Source organism: Hypanus sabinus, chromosome 2 (genome assembly GCF_030144855.1).
Source record: "Hypanus sabinus isolate sHypSab1 chromosome 2, sHypSab1.hap1, whole genome shotgun sequence".
Classification (NCBI taxonomy): domain Eukaryota; kingdom Metazoa; phylum Chordata; class Chondrichthyes; order Myliobatiformes; family Dasyatidae; genus Hypanus; species Hypanus sabinus.
This window is the reverse complement of record NC_082707.1, coordinates 5,243,101-5,257,331: the sequence shown is the minus strand read 5'-3', so window position 1 is coordinate 5,257,331 and position 14,231 is coordinate 5,243,101.

Here is a 14,231-nt window from a genome sequence, read left to right as displayed (position 1 = left end):
AGAGCTGTCAGTACTGTGCCAGTCTTTCAGGTAATCCCCGGCTGTATCCCCTCTAGAAATAGATCCTTTATCTCGCAGGTATAAGGGCTTTTTGGCTTCTGTTCACGTTTCTCTAGCTCTGAAGGATTTCAGGATGGGTTTGTTAAAATAATATCGAACCATCCTACTTCCGCAGCCGTGCTTGGGAACCTCCATTGCAGAAGTTTGAGAGCAGAATTTTGTTCATGATTTCAGAGCAGAACGAGAAAGATACAATGCCATGTCTCAGCATTACATTGTAAAATGCAATTCGAATGGGCTTGAGAGTATTTTCCGGCTGCTGATGGGATGAAGTATTTTGTAAAGCACTAAGTAAGAACAAGGACATAATGGTGTATAATGGCAGGGTTTTACTGGCATTAGTCAGACCGTGCTGAGTATTGTGAGGAGTTCTAGGTTGCTGATCTAAGAAACAATGCACTGGCTTTGGAAAAGCTGCAGAGGAGGTTCATGAGAATTATTCCGGGAATGAAATGGTTAACGCATTAAGAGCTCTTTGTCTTTCCGGAATATACAGGGTAGTTCTGAAGAATGGGGTAGCGAATTTCATTGAAACATATCGAATGCTGAGAAGTCTCGGTAGAAGTCTCTGGAGGGGTGTGAGTCATGAACCAAAAAGCACAACATCAGAATAGAGGGCCGACCGTTTAAGAGAGAGAAAGAAAAAATTCTTGGTAGCTCATCTTTGAGAATGAGCCGAATGGATAATTAAAGGGTTAGACAGTTAACTTCTCATTATTTATTGTGTTGTGGCAGCATATTTTGCAATACACTCAGGAATTGTCTCTCATTTTTCAGAATCCCCTGTGTCGCTTGACGAAAATTTCGGAGAAGAATATGACGAAATTGGATAATTGTGCATGAAGAAATGCGAATTACAATAATTTAGATTAAACATTTTATGGTCTTTTGCAACCACCGTGCAATTTCCCCTTATGTTTTTTTTTTAATTCATTTCATGTAAAGTTGTAAGTGGCATTCAATCCCCCTCTGCGATTTGAAGTGAGATCCTTCCTTTAGCAGAAAACAAAACATAAATTCTGAACAGTTTGGCAGATGCCAGTGATGCAAAATGTAAAATGGCTTTAATTTGAATTTGACGCTGTCAGTAAATATCTCATTACTTTACACAGCTAATCTTCTAGGACGTTATATTTTGTAAGGCTTATTCTACAAAACATGCAGCTTTTCTGACCATTGCTCCTTCAATGTATGCATCGGTCCTTGAAATACATTTGCTGAAATACATTTCTCGTCTCTTGATTATTTTTTGAATAGACGACCCGCTTAAGCCCAACACACGTACTAGGGCATGGGCTACCGACAGACTCTCGCTAGAGTCCTCTGTCCTACGTCTTGATTTCAAGTTGTTTACACATTAGCCCATCTTCAAGCAGAAGATCTTTCCTCTCCCAGGGATGAGATCTTTGGTGCTTTTGTTGTTGCTTCTTTACCTCTGAGTCTCTTTACGAAATGGGCTTCCTAACACTCCTGCGTTCGGAGCCGGGCCTGGGACTCTCCATGTTCAGAGCGTGTAATTGAAATAAGTTCGACATCGCTAAAGAACACTACAGCGCAGAAAAAAAAGCCATTTGGCCCTCATAGTCTGTTTCTAAAATTGATTCCGCTAGTCCCATTGACCTACACCCAGTCCATAACCCTCCGGACCTCTCCTATCCATGTATTATTACGTACTCGTAACACATGACAGAAGTACCCTTGTCACGTGACTGGGGTTGAAGCTAGACTGGACTTGAGGTAATGGTCTTGTGACAGTGGAGTGACGTCATTTACCCGCCAGTAGAGATCATGTGACAGGTTTTTTTTTTCAGGTTATAAAAGGAAGACGCACCCTGTGAGGAGGGGCAGTTCGTGGCTGGATTTGCCAAGTTGACTTCATGCCGCTGCGTGATTTAATGTGATGACGCTGTTTAGTTGAAGGATGAAGTTTTTATCTAATGCCTAAAGTTTAGAAGGTCATTGCCAGCAGGTTCTTTACAATTCTGCTCGTTCGAGAATTAGTGGAGAGAGAAGATCGGTGTTCGGGTGTTAAAGATCGAGGAGAATCGATTTCTGCTGTGAAACGGGTTTGGCCTTTGTTTGATCTTTATTCGGAAGGATATCGTTGACTATTCTCGCGTTACTCACTGGGATTACCAGAAAAGATTGAGGATAGTGAGGAAGGAAAGGTCAGTGCCTTTAAGCCGTTCCGTTTCGTAAATTATTCGTGGGAAGTACGACGTCGGGGATCGAAGCAAAACGACGTGAAGGAGAATTTAAATCGTCTTATAACGTCGCTCCTTTTTAAATCGACTTTGAGCATATCGAACTTTTGGCAATACCATTTTAAAGAACTGTTTTTGCAATATCGCTTTAAGAACTGTTTGAGCTGCCGCACAGCAGTTGATTTCCGGTTACGTTAGTGTTTGTTTACTTTTGGGGGGGGGGTTGTTTTCTGGGTTTAATAAACGTGTTGTTTGTTATAAAAAACCGTTGCCGAACTCATATATTTATTGCTGCCTGAATACGTAACATAAATATGGGGGCTCGTCCGGGACTGGATGGTCAGTTTATATACTTGCTAACTTTTGAATCGTGTTTTTTTTTTTGGAAAAGGGGAATACTCGATTCTTTTCTGTGATTGTCTTGTGAGTGGTATTCGGCACCAAATAATATTGATGAGTTTCTGGCTTCGCCAGATGCGGGGTTGTTGGCGAAATTGAAAAAAAAATCTGAGCTGTTTGAGACAGCTCATAAATTGCAACATAAAGGTATTTTGACGTCTACATCAAAGCCGGTGATACAGAGGAAAATCGCGTCACGCTCCGTGGATTCGGGTGTTTTTGATGATTCGGTTTTAGAGTCGTTTCCAATAAGTAACCTGGAGAAGCAGTTGCTGGGGGTGGATCTTTTGGCCCTTGTTGGGTGAGTTTAGAAACTAAATCGGTATAAGCTTATGCTCTGGGTTCTATTTTAGGGACTTCTCTCCCTTTTGCTCTTTCTAAATTGCCGAAACGATTTGACAACCCGATAGTTAAACATATTTTGCGTATATGGTTTCAATTTCGGAGATTTTTTGGGTTGACTCAATTCGTTTTAAATAGTCCTATTGTATCTAATTGTTTTTTCACCCTTCCATTATAGATCAAGCTTATTCGGCTTGGAAAACTAAGGGATTACTAAGATTTTCTGATTTATTTTTAGATAATTCTTTCATGTCTTTTGAGCAATTATCCAACAAATATAACTTGCCGAGATTTCATTTTTTTAGATATTTACAGACTAGACATTTTTTAAGTTCTGTACTCTCTATGTTTCCAAATGTTGTGCCTTCAGATACTTTGGAGAGTTTATTTGAATTAGACCCTTTTCAAAAAGGGCTTATTTCAAAACTTTATAATATAATTATGAAGATACGTTCAGAGCCTCTTTATAAGACTAAAAAGGATTGGGAAAGAGAGCTTAGTTTTAGTATTTCTAGTGAGAATTGGGATAGAATTCTTCAATTAGTTAATACATCATCGTTATGTGCCAAACATTCACTAATACAATTTAAGGTCGTACATAGGGCCCATATGTCCAAGGATAAATTAGCTTGTTTTTACTCTCATATAAGTCCTATTTGTGATAGATGTCATTCTGAAATTGCGTCTTTAACTCATATGTTTTGGTCGTGTTCATTTTTGGAGAAATATTGGAAAGATATTTTGATATTATTTCTGCGGTTTTGAATATCGATTTACAACCTCATCCTATTACCGCAATTTTTTGTTAACCAATGTTAGACTCACTGCATTTATCTTCTTCAGCCCGTCGAATGATTGCATTTCTAACTCTGATGGCTAGAAGATCTATATTGTTGAATTGGAAAGAAATTGATCCTCCCACTGTATTTAACTGGTTCTCTCAAACTACGTTATGTTTAAATTTAGAAAAAATTAGAAGTGGTACTTTTGAGACTTCTATTAAATTTGAAAAGTTATGGAGACCATTTATTCAACATTTTCATATGATGTAATATGACCCTGTGCCAAGTTCATTTGATTTCCCAGCTTTTAGCTTATGTATTTTGAGAGGACCGGAAGTGCCGGCATTGATGAATACTTATTTTTGTGAAATATTATAAACAGCCCGCTTTTTTTTTCCTTCTCTTTTTTTTGTTTTTTTTTTCTTTTATATTACTTATTAGTTATAGTTATTAGATTAGCTAGTTTTGCATTAGAATTTTTTTGTTTTTTTGTTCTTTCCTTTTCGGTTTTCTTTATATTATACATTATGAAATATTTAGATTTACTATGTCCATACATATATCTTATGGCTTAGGTCTTGGTAAACTCATATATATTGTAACTATTATGTATGTTTTTTTTTCATATGTAATGGAATGTGTATGTTGGTAATTTCTTTATCAATATATCATTTGTATTCTGTCCATATTACTAATACTAATAAAAAGATTTAGAAAGAAAGGAGAAGCAGTTGCAACTCGAACAAATGAGGTTGGAACAAAGTAAAGCTGAATTGGAGCGTTGTAAATTGGAGACGGATCTAAAGAAGAGGGAAATTGAATATGCAATGGAGGAATTAAGGTCTGGGAATAAGTCTTCTGGTTCAAGAAAACCGTTTGATGCTAGTCAAGAAATTAAATTGGTCCCTCCATTTAGTGAAACAGAAGTGGAAAGATATTTTCAACATTTTGAAACTATTGCTCGGATGTCAGAGTGGCCGAAAGATAAATGGTCAGTTTTGTTACAGAGTGTAATTAAAGGCAAAGCACAACAAGTTTATACAGATTTAACTGCTGCGCAAGCACTTGATTATGAAATTGTGAAGATGCATATCCTAAACGCATACGAATTAGACCCAGAAGCTTATAGGGAAAGATTCAGAAGTTTGAAAAAGTCTGCGGAAAAAAACCTATGTGGAACTTGCCTATGATAAAGCTATGTGTTTTGAGAGATGGGTTTCTTCTAAAAATGTAAATGGGGACTATGATACATTGAGAGAGCTGATTTTAATGGAGGAACTTAAAAGAAGCATTCCTGGTGAATTAAGGACCTACTTAAATGAGAGGGATACTGATGAATTGCAGAACTGTGCTAGATTAGCTGATGAGTATGTTTTAATCCATAAGAATAAATTTCCTCAGGGCAGAAACGTTAAGAGGAAAAGTAACATGGAGACTCAAGGTAAATCAAAAATTAAATCAGAGGTTAATGAGAAAGGTAAGGAGGAAGGTAAGCCTATGAAGGAAAGACACTTTGGTCTTATTTGTAACTATTGTAAGAAGCCTGGCTATGTAATAGCTAACTGTTTCAGATTGAAAAAGAAAGAGAAGGAAGCAGTTCCAGATGCTTGTGTGCAACATCATGAATCACCTGTAAAGTTACAGGGTTTGATAACACAAATGAGGCTTTGTTAGAGTGTGACCAAGTTAGAAAGGGATATGATCATTTTGTAGCTGAAGGGTTTGTATCCTTGAAAGAAGGATCTACTCTGGTGCCAACAAAAATCCTTAGGGACACTGGTGCTTCTCAATCACTGATTTTAGACAGTGTGTTGAAGTTTAATGTAGAGTCTGATACTGGGGAGGTAAATTACATAAGAGGTGTTGGGAGTGATTTTATTGCCTGTACCTTTACATAAAGTAAATTTAAACTCAGGGTTAGTTACAGGATTTGTTAAAGTAGGATTACAGCATAGCCTACCAGTGCAGGCTATTTCTTTATTGTTAGGTAATGACTTGGCAGGTGGACAAGTTTTTCCTGAAGTTCATTTGACAATGGATTCAGAGGAACCAGAGTTGAATTCTAACACAGATTTTTCCTGTGTTGTGACTAGAGCTATGGCTAAAAAGATTGATGTGCAGAATGGGGTTGTTACTCAGGACTGTTCAACTCAGGAATCGAGTTTTGAGGATGTGTCAGAGACTTTCTTATCTTCGTTGTTTGAACAAGATTCTGGGAGTAAGTCTGACTATAAAGATTTATCTCAGTCTCGGAAGGAGATGATAGCAGGGCAGAATAGAGACTCTGAGATTATAAAATTAAGAGAGCAGGTTTTACCAGATAGTGAAATTGAGAATGTGCCAGTAGGATATTACTTGGAAAAAGGAGTGTTGATGAGGATGTGGAGATCGCCTAAAATTCCGGCAAGTGAGGATTGGAATGTTGTTTACCAGGTAGTTGTCCCGAAAGTGTATCGAAATGAGATTTTGACTTTAGCTCATAGTGTGCATTTAGGTGGACATCAAGGGGTAAGGAAAACTGTGGACAAGATTTTAAAACATTTTTACTGGCCTGGTCTAAGAAAAGATGTGGCGATGTTTTGTAAAACGTGCCATACTTGTCATATTGTGGGTAAACCAAATCAGTTTACACCAGTAGCTCCATTAAAACCTATCCCAGCATTTGGTGAACTATTTTCTAAAGTTATTGTAGATTGAGTTGGTCCATTACCAAAGACAAAAACTGGTTATCAGTATTTGTTGACTATCATGTGTACTTCGTCTAGGTTTCCAGAGGCAATACCACTTAGGAATATAAAAGCTAAAACTGTGACAAAGGCCCTTATGTTTTTTTTTACTTATTTTGGATTACCTAAGGAGATACAAACTGATCAAGGCAGTAATTTTATGCCTGGACTGTTTCAACAGTTAGTTTATAAATTGGGAGCTAAGCAAATCACTTCGTCTGCATACCATCCAGAATCGCAAGGTGCCCGGGAGAGGTTTCATTCTACCCTCAAGAATATGATTGGGACATTTTGTGTGGAAAATGAAAGTGACTGGGATGAGGGTATAAATTTCCTTTTATTTGCAGTAAGGGAATCGGTACAGGAATCTTTAGGTTTTAGTCCATTTGAACTTGTGTGTGGGCATAGAGATAGAGGACCTTTAGCTTTATTGAAAGAACAATGGATTAGTAAGGAAGTACACACTAATTTGTTGGACTATGTTTTGAAATTTAAGGACAGGTTACATAAAGCTTGTAGCTTAGCTAAGGAACATTCAAAGTTGCCTCAGGAGAAAATGAAGACTTGGTATGATAAAGAAGCTAGGATGAGGATGTTTAAGCCTGGAGATAAGGTGTTGGTTCTTTTCCCAGTGCAGACAAATCCTTTACAAGCTAGATTTCATGGTCCTTATGAAATTGTGTCTAAAATCAATAATGTGGATTACGTGATATAAACTCCAGATCATAGAAGGTCAACACAACTTTGCCATATAAATATGACAAAACCATATTTTAAGAAACAATCTGATACTGTAACTGTTGTGGTTAGTGAGGATGAGTTTGATTTAACTAGGAACATGATAGATGATTCATCTGACTTTCATTCTAAATCCAACATTCTTTCTGTTAGGTTAACAAATTCAACCATTCTTGAAAATATTGATGAGAAATTAGCACATTTACAGCTAGAGCAGAAACAACAGATGAAGGAGTTATTTTTTAAATATAAGGAGTTGTTTCCAGATATTCCGAGAAGGACTACCATAGCTTCTCATAATGTAGATGTTGGAGATGCCAAACCTATTAAACAACATCCATATAGAATGAACATAGCAAAAAGTGAAATTGCTGAGAAAGAAATTGAATATATGTTAGAGAATGATATAATTAGCCATTCTAACTCGAATTGGAGTTCGCCATGTGTTATGGTGCCAAACCCAGATGGTAGTATTAGGTTTTGTACGGATTATAGGAAGGTGTATGCTGTAACGAAAACAGATGCACATCCAATACCTAGAGTAGATTATTGTGTAGATAAAGTTGGAAAAGCAAAGTTCCTTACAAAGATTGATTTATTGAAAGGGTATTGGTGTGTTCCATTAACGGACAGAGGTAGAGAGAATTCTGCATTTGTAACTCAATCTGGGTTATATGAGTATAATATTCTTCCATTTGGGATGAAGAATGCCCCAGGTACTTTCCAGAGGATGATTAACTCTGTGATTCAGGGATTGAAAGATACTGATGCTTATATTGATGATTTCGTGACAGGAAATGATACTTGGGAAGCACACATTACTGCGATGGAGAAATTGTTTGAAAGGCTTTCAAAAGCTAACTGAACTATTAATTTAGCTAAGAATGAATTTGAACATGACACTGTGACTTACCTTGGTTATGTTGTGTGTCAAGGTAAGGTAGCTCCTGTTCAGGCAAAGGTTCAGGCAATTTTAGAGATTCCGACTCCAATGGGGGAAAAAAAAAACTCTCAGAAGATTTTTGGGAATGGTAGGATATTATCGAAAATTTTGTAAGAATTTTGCTGATGTTGCCCTTCCATTAACTAACCTTCTGCAGAAGAATGAGAAGTTTGTGTGGACAGTGCCTTGTCAAGAAGCATTTGAAAAATTGAAAACAATGATATGTCAATAACCTGTGCTTAAGGCACCTGACTTTGAAAAACCTTTTTCATTGGCTGTAGTTGCTAGTGATGAGGCTGCAGGAGCAGGATTAATTGAAAGAAATAAGGGTGATGAGGTTGATCACCCAGTAGCTTACTTTTGTAAGAAATTTAATAAGCATCAAAGAAACTATTCGACAATAGGGAAAGAATTGTTATCTCTTGGAATATTTTGAGGTACATTTTGGTACAACTCAAAAACCACTTAATGTTTACACTGAGCATAATCCGTTTGTTTATCTGACTAAGATGAATAACAAAAACAGAAGATTATTAAATTGGAGTTTGATGTTACAAGAGTACAATATTGTGATAACTCATATTAAAGGTAAAGATAATGTGGTTGCTGATTGTCTATCTAGATGTTGAATGAACAATGCCATTTTTTATGGTGTGTTTTTTTTTTTCAATTGTAACACGTACTGTTTTGTGAGTTATAAGCTGTTATATGATGATATTGTATATTGTGTATTTTATAAAATTTATACCTATGTTTTTCTTGCAAGCAATTGCTAAATTTTTTGTTCTTGTCCGACCAAAAATGTTTTTTTTTTTGGAGGGAGGTGTTACGTACTCGTGACACATGACAGTGGTACGGTTGTCTCGTGACTGGGGTTGAAGCTATACTGGACTTGAGGTAATGGTCTTGTGATGAAGGAGTGACGTCATTTTCCCGACAGTAGAGATTATGTGACAGTTTTTTTTCAGGTTATAAAAGGAAGACAACACCCTGTGAGGAGGGGCAGTTCGTGGCTGGATTTGCCAAGTTGACTTCATGACGCTGCGTGTTTTAATGTGATGACGCAGTTTAGTTGAAGGATGAAGTTTTATCTAATGCCTAAAGTATAGAAGGTCATTGCCAGCAGGTTCTTTACAATTCTACTAGTTCGAGAATTAGTGGAGAGTGAAGATCAGAGTTCGGGAGTTAAAGATCGAGGGGAATCGATTTCTATGACGGAAGGGGTCCGGCCTTTGTTTGATCTTTATTCGGAAGGATATCGTTGACTATTCTCGCGTTAATCCCTGGGATTACCAGTAACGATTGAGCATAGTGAGGAAGGAAAGATCAGTACCTTTAAGACGTTCCGTTTCGTAAATTCTTCGTGGGAAGTTCGACGTCGAGGATCGAAGCAAAACGACGTGAAAGAGAATTTAAATCGTCTTATAAAGCCTCTCCTTTTTAAATGGACCGTGAGCATATCGAACTTTTGGCAATACCATTTTAAAGAACTGTTTTTGCAATATCGCTTTAAGAACTGTTTGAGCTGCCGCACAGCAGTTAATTTCCGGTTACGTTAGTGTTTGTTTACTTTTGGGGGGTTTGTTTTCTGTGTTTAATAAACGTGTTGTTTGTTATAAAAAAAACCCTTGCCGAACTCATGTATTTATTGTTGCCTGAATACGTAACAGTATCTATCCAATTTGTTCTTAAAACTTACGAGTAAGCCCACATTTACCACGTCAAATGGCAGCTCGTTCCGCACTCCTCACCAATTTTGGAGTAAAGAAGCTCCCCCATTATGTTCCCCATAAAACTTTACCCTTTCACCTTATAACCACATCCCCTCGTATTTATCTATCCTAATCTACGTGGAAATAACCGATTCGCATTTACTCTGCCCATACCCATCATTATTTTGTAAACTTCTATCAAATCTCCCCACGTTCTTCTACGCTCCAAGGAATAATATCCTAACCTGTTCAATCTTTCCCTGTACCATAGGCTCTCTCCCTCCCTAATAAGGGAACATGACGTGTCCCTGTTTCACAGCGACAGGCGAAACATAACAAAACAACTCGCTGCTTTATGGTGTTAAAATTCTGTTACATCGCTTTCTCCGAGCTCGGTGCCTTTGGACAATGGGCCTGCTGCTCTCGATCTGCCTTGTTCTCCACGATGCATCCGTCGGAGGCAGCGACACCAGCCTTGAATTCGACCGCCTCCAGATCCACGAAAATCCGGCACACTGAAGCAGCGTTTGTCTTCTAGGCCGCGTCCTTGGCATATCGAAAAGCAGCTGGTCGTGAGGCCCTGACAGCCGGTCCATTACCCGCAAAGAACAGAAGTCAATGTGTAACTATGTGTCGGGGTCTTCCGAAGAACCTGGAAAGTGAAAATGAGATATCAAATACAGAAATAAAGCTGTTTCCAAAGATGGAACAAAGGAATCGCCGTTTAGCGCCATCATCACCTAGCCCACCTCTTCTTGACGAATCAAGAAATAATCACACTTCATCTTAAATGTATCCTGAGACATGACCTACATAGACGTCAGTGGCAACGAATTCCACAGATTCGACACTCACTGTTGAAGAAATTGTTCCTCTCTGCTGTTGTAAAATAAGGCTTTCTATCCTGAGGAGGTGTCGGTTCGTAGACTCCTCATCATTGGAACCATCACTCCACATCCAAGCTATCAAGGCCTTTCAACATTCGACAGGTTTCTATGCGGTCATCCCTTGTTCCTTTGATTTCCAATTAGTAGAGACCTCTTTATATGACAAGCTTTTCAATCCCTAGAATTGCTTTCATGAAACACCTTTGAACTCTCAAATGGTGTTATTAGATAGAGGTACAAAACTGTACACAATTCTCCAGATGAGACCGCACCTGTGCTTAATAAAACTTGAATTGACATAATTGAGCGTAGATTCTATTTGTCTTGAAATTAACTTCGCAATTGCCTTCCTCACCACAGACTAAACATGCAAATTAACCTTTAGCGAATCCTGTAAAAAGACTCGCAAGTCCATTTGCACAGCAGGTGTTGATATTCTCTCCATTTAAAATTTAATCTATGTTTTTTATTGCTTTTACCAAAGAGTATGACCATACACTTGCATACGCAGTATTCCATTTGCAAGTTCAAGGCTTATGCTTCTAACATGTCTAAGTCCTTCTGGAGACTTTCTGCTTCCTCAAAAACACCGGCCACTCGAGCTATCTTCGGCTGATCCGCAAGCATGGACAGAAAGCCATCAAATCATTCATTCAAGTCATTGTACAAAATTTAAAAATAAGCGGTCCGAACGCAGACCTCTGTGGAACACAATTGCTCACCAGCAACCAACCATAAAAACTTCATTTTATTCCAAAATTTGCCTCTTGCCATTCACTCAATGATTTATCCATGCTAATATTTTTCTTTTAATACCATGGGCTTTTGATTTATTGGCATCCTCAGGAGTGGCATGTTCTCAAAAGCCTTCTGAAATGCAATACTATTTTCATATGTCTATCCTGCTTGTTATTTCTGCAACAAATTCTAATAGATTTGTCAGACAAGATTTTTCCTTAAGGAAACAACCTATTTGATCACGTGCCTCCAAGTGCACCGAAACCATATCCTTAAGAAAAATAAAATCCAATACCATCCCAACCATTTAGGTCAATTTAGTTGGTCTGTACTTTCCTGTCTTCTGGGACTGGGAGTTGTAATATCCCATACTTCTTGAAAGAAAGGTAAATTTCATCATATATACGGATCATTGAATTTATACTATGAGGAATGCATGATCTACGCAATATGGACGGGTTACACCTGAGCTCGATGATATAACATCCTTGTGAGCTGACCGGAATGACAAGTCGATGATGGAATTTGGGTGTAAAGGAACCTACAGAACGACTGAGAGGAAGTATAGTCAGTGGTTAGGGCATAAATACAGTCCGATTGGTGGTTTGATATATATTTACTTTCTTCAGAGGAGTTTCCAAAAAAAGTGTGATGAAATTAGAGATTGGTAAGCACGTGTAGCTACAATGACGCGATCATCACAAAGGCTCCACAGCTACAAGGGCAGAAACAGAAGTGGAGAGAGGCAAAGAAAGTGCGAAGTGGCAATACAAGTCAGGCGTGCTGTCATAGCTGCAGATACGGAGTACGTCGTGAAGGGATCATCTGCTGTTAATATGGCTGGAAGTCAGAAATACGAAAGGAGCGATCACTCTTCTGGGAGTCCAATTTCCACTTCCCCACCCCCAACCATAGCAGCAGCAGAGGAGACATTCTCCCCATATCCAACTTATCTACCTCTTTCATCATTCAGTGGGCTACAATGAGATCCCCCCACATTCTACTAAATTGCAATGAATACAGGTCCAAAGCCGTCAAACTTTCTTGATGTGTTAACACATTCATTTCTGGAATCTGTTCTGGACTCTCTCCAATGACAACACACTCTTTCTGAGATATCGGGTCTAAACATGCTGAAAATAATACAATGTGTTGTGACCAGTATCTTATAAAACCTTAATATTGCCTCCTGGCATTAATATTCTATTCTCTGAAAATAAATCAAACCACTGCATTTGACTTCTTTACATAGACTAAAACTGTAAATTAACATTCTGGGAGTCTTGCACGAGGATTCCTAAATCCCTTTGCACCTCTGTACATGTATGATCTTACCATTTAGATAATAGTCCACGCTATTGCTCCTTATCACACTAATGCATTATCAGTAACTTCCCAACAGTGTATTCCATCTGCCACTTATTTGAACATTCTTCCAATTTGTCACAGTCCTGCTGCAATCGCACTGCCTCCTCAGTACTAACCACCCTCCCGTCTATCTACGTATTATCTGCAAACCTCACCAAAGTCTGTAATTTCAATATGGAATCTTTGACAAACAATGTAAAAATGATCCCCGAAGAACAGCACCAGTCACTGGGAGCCAAACAGAAAAGCTGACTATTATTCCTACTCGTTGAATCCTTCCTGTCAGCCATTCCTCTATACATAGCAATATATTTCCTGTAACGCCATAGAATTTTATAATGTTAAGCAGCATCATGTGAAGCACCTTATCAAATGTCTTCTGGAAATCCAAGCAAGTGACATCCACTGCCGCTTCTTTCTCCTCCACGCTTGTTACTTCCTGGAAGAACTCTAGCTGAGTTTATAGGAAAGATTTCCTGAAACAGAAACAATGTTGACGTTGATGTATTTTATCATGTTCCCAAGTACCCCGCAACGTCATTCTTTGTAAAAGGCTCAAACAAGTTCCTAACCACTGAGGTTAGACTAACTGGCCTGTAATTTAGTTTATATTGCTTTCGTCTTGAAGACTGGATTATAGAACATAGAATAGTGCAACACCATGCAGGCCCTTCGGCCTACAATTGTGTGCCGGCTCTTAAACCCTGCCACCCATATAACCTCCCACATTAAATTCCTCCATATACCTGCCTAGTAGTCTCTTAAATTTCACTAGTGTATCTCGTTCCACCACCGACTTAGGCAGTGCATTCTACGCATCAACCACTCTCTGAGTAGAACACTTTCTTCTAATATCCCCCTTGAACTTCCCAACTCTTAACATAAAGCAAACACAAAGTACACTGCAAACGCTGTGGTCAAATCAGGACGTACAAACGAGCTGGATGAATTCAGCAGTTCTGGACGCTGCCCGACCTGCTGAGTTCATCCATCTTCTTTTTATGTCTTACCTTAAAGACATTTGCTCTTCCATTGAGCAGTCGTGCCCTGGGAAAGAGGCGATGGCTGTCCATTCTGTCTATTCCTGTTAATATCCTGTATACCTCTATCATGTCTACTGTCATTCTCCTTCTCCACAAACAGTAAAGCCCTAGCTCCCTTAATCTCTGATCATAATGCGTGCACTCTAAATCAGACAGCATCCTAATAAATCGCCTCTGCGCCCTTTGACTTCCACCACTCCGTCGCCCGCTCTTGCAACGCTCACTCCGTTAATCTGCTCGTTCTTTAAACTCTGCAGCTATTCTGACAGGCCGAACTTCACGCGCTTGC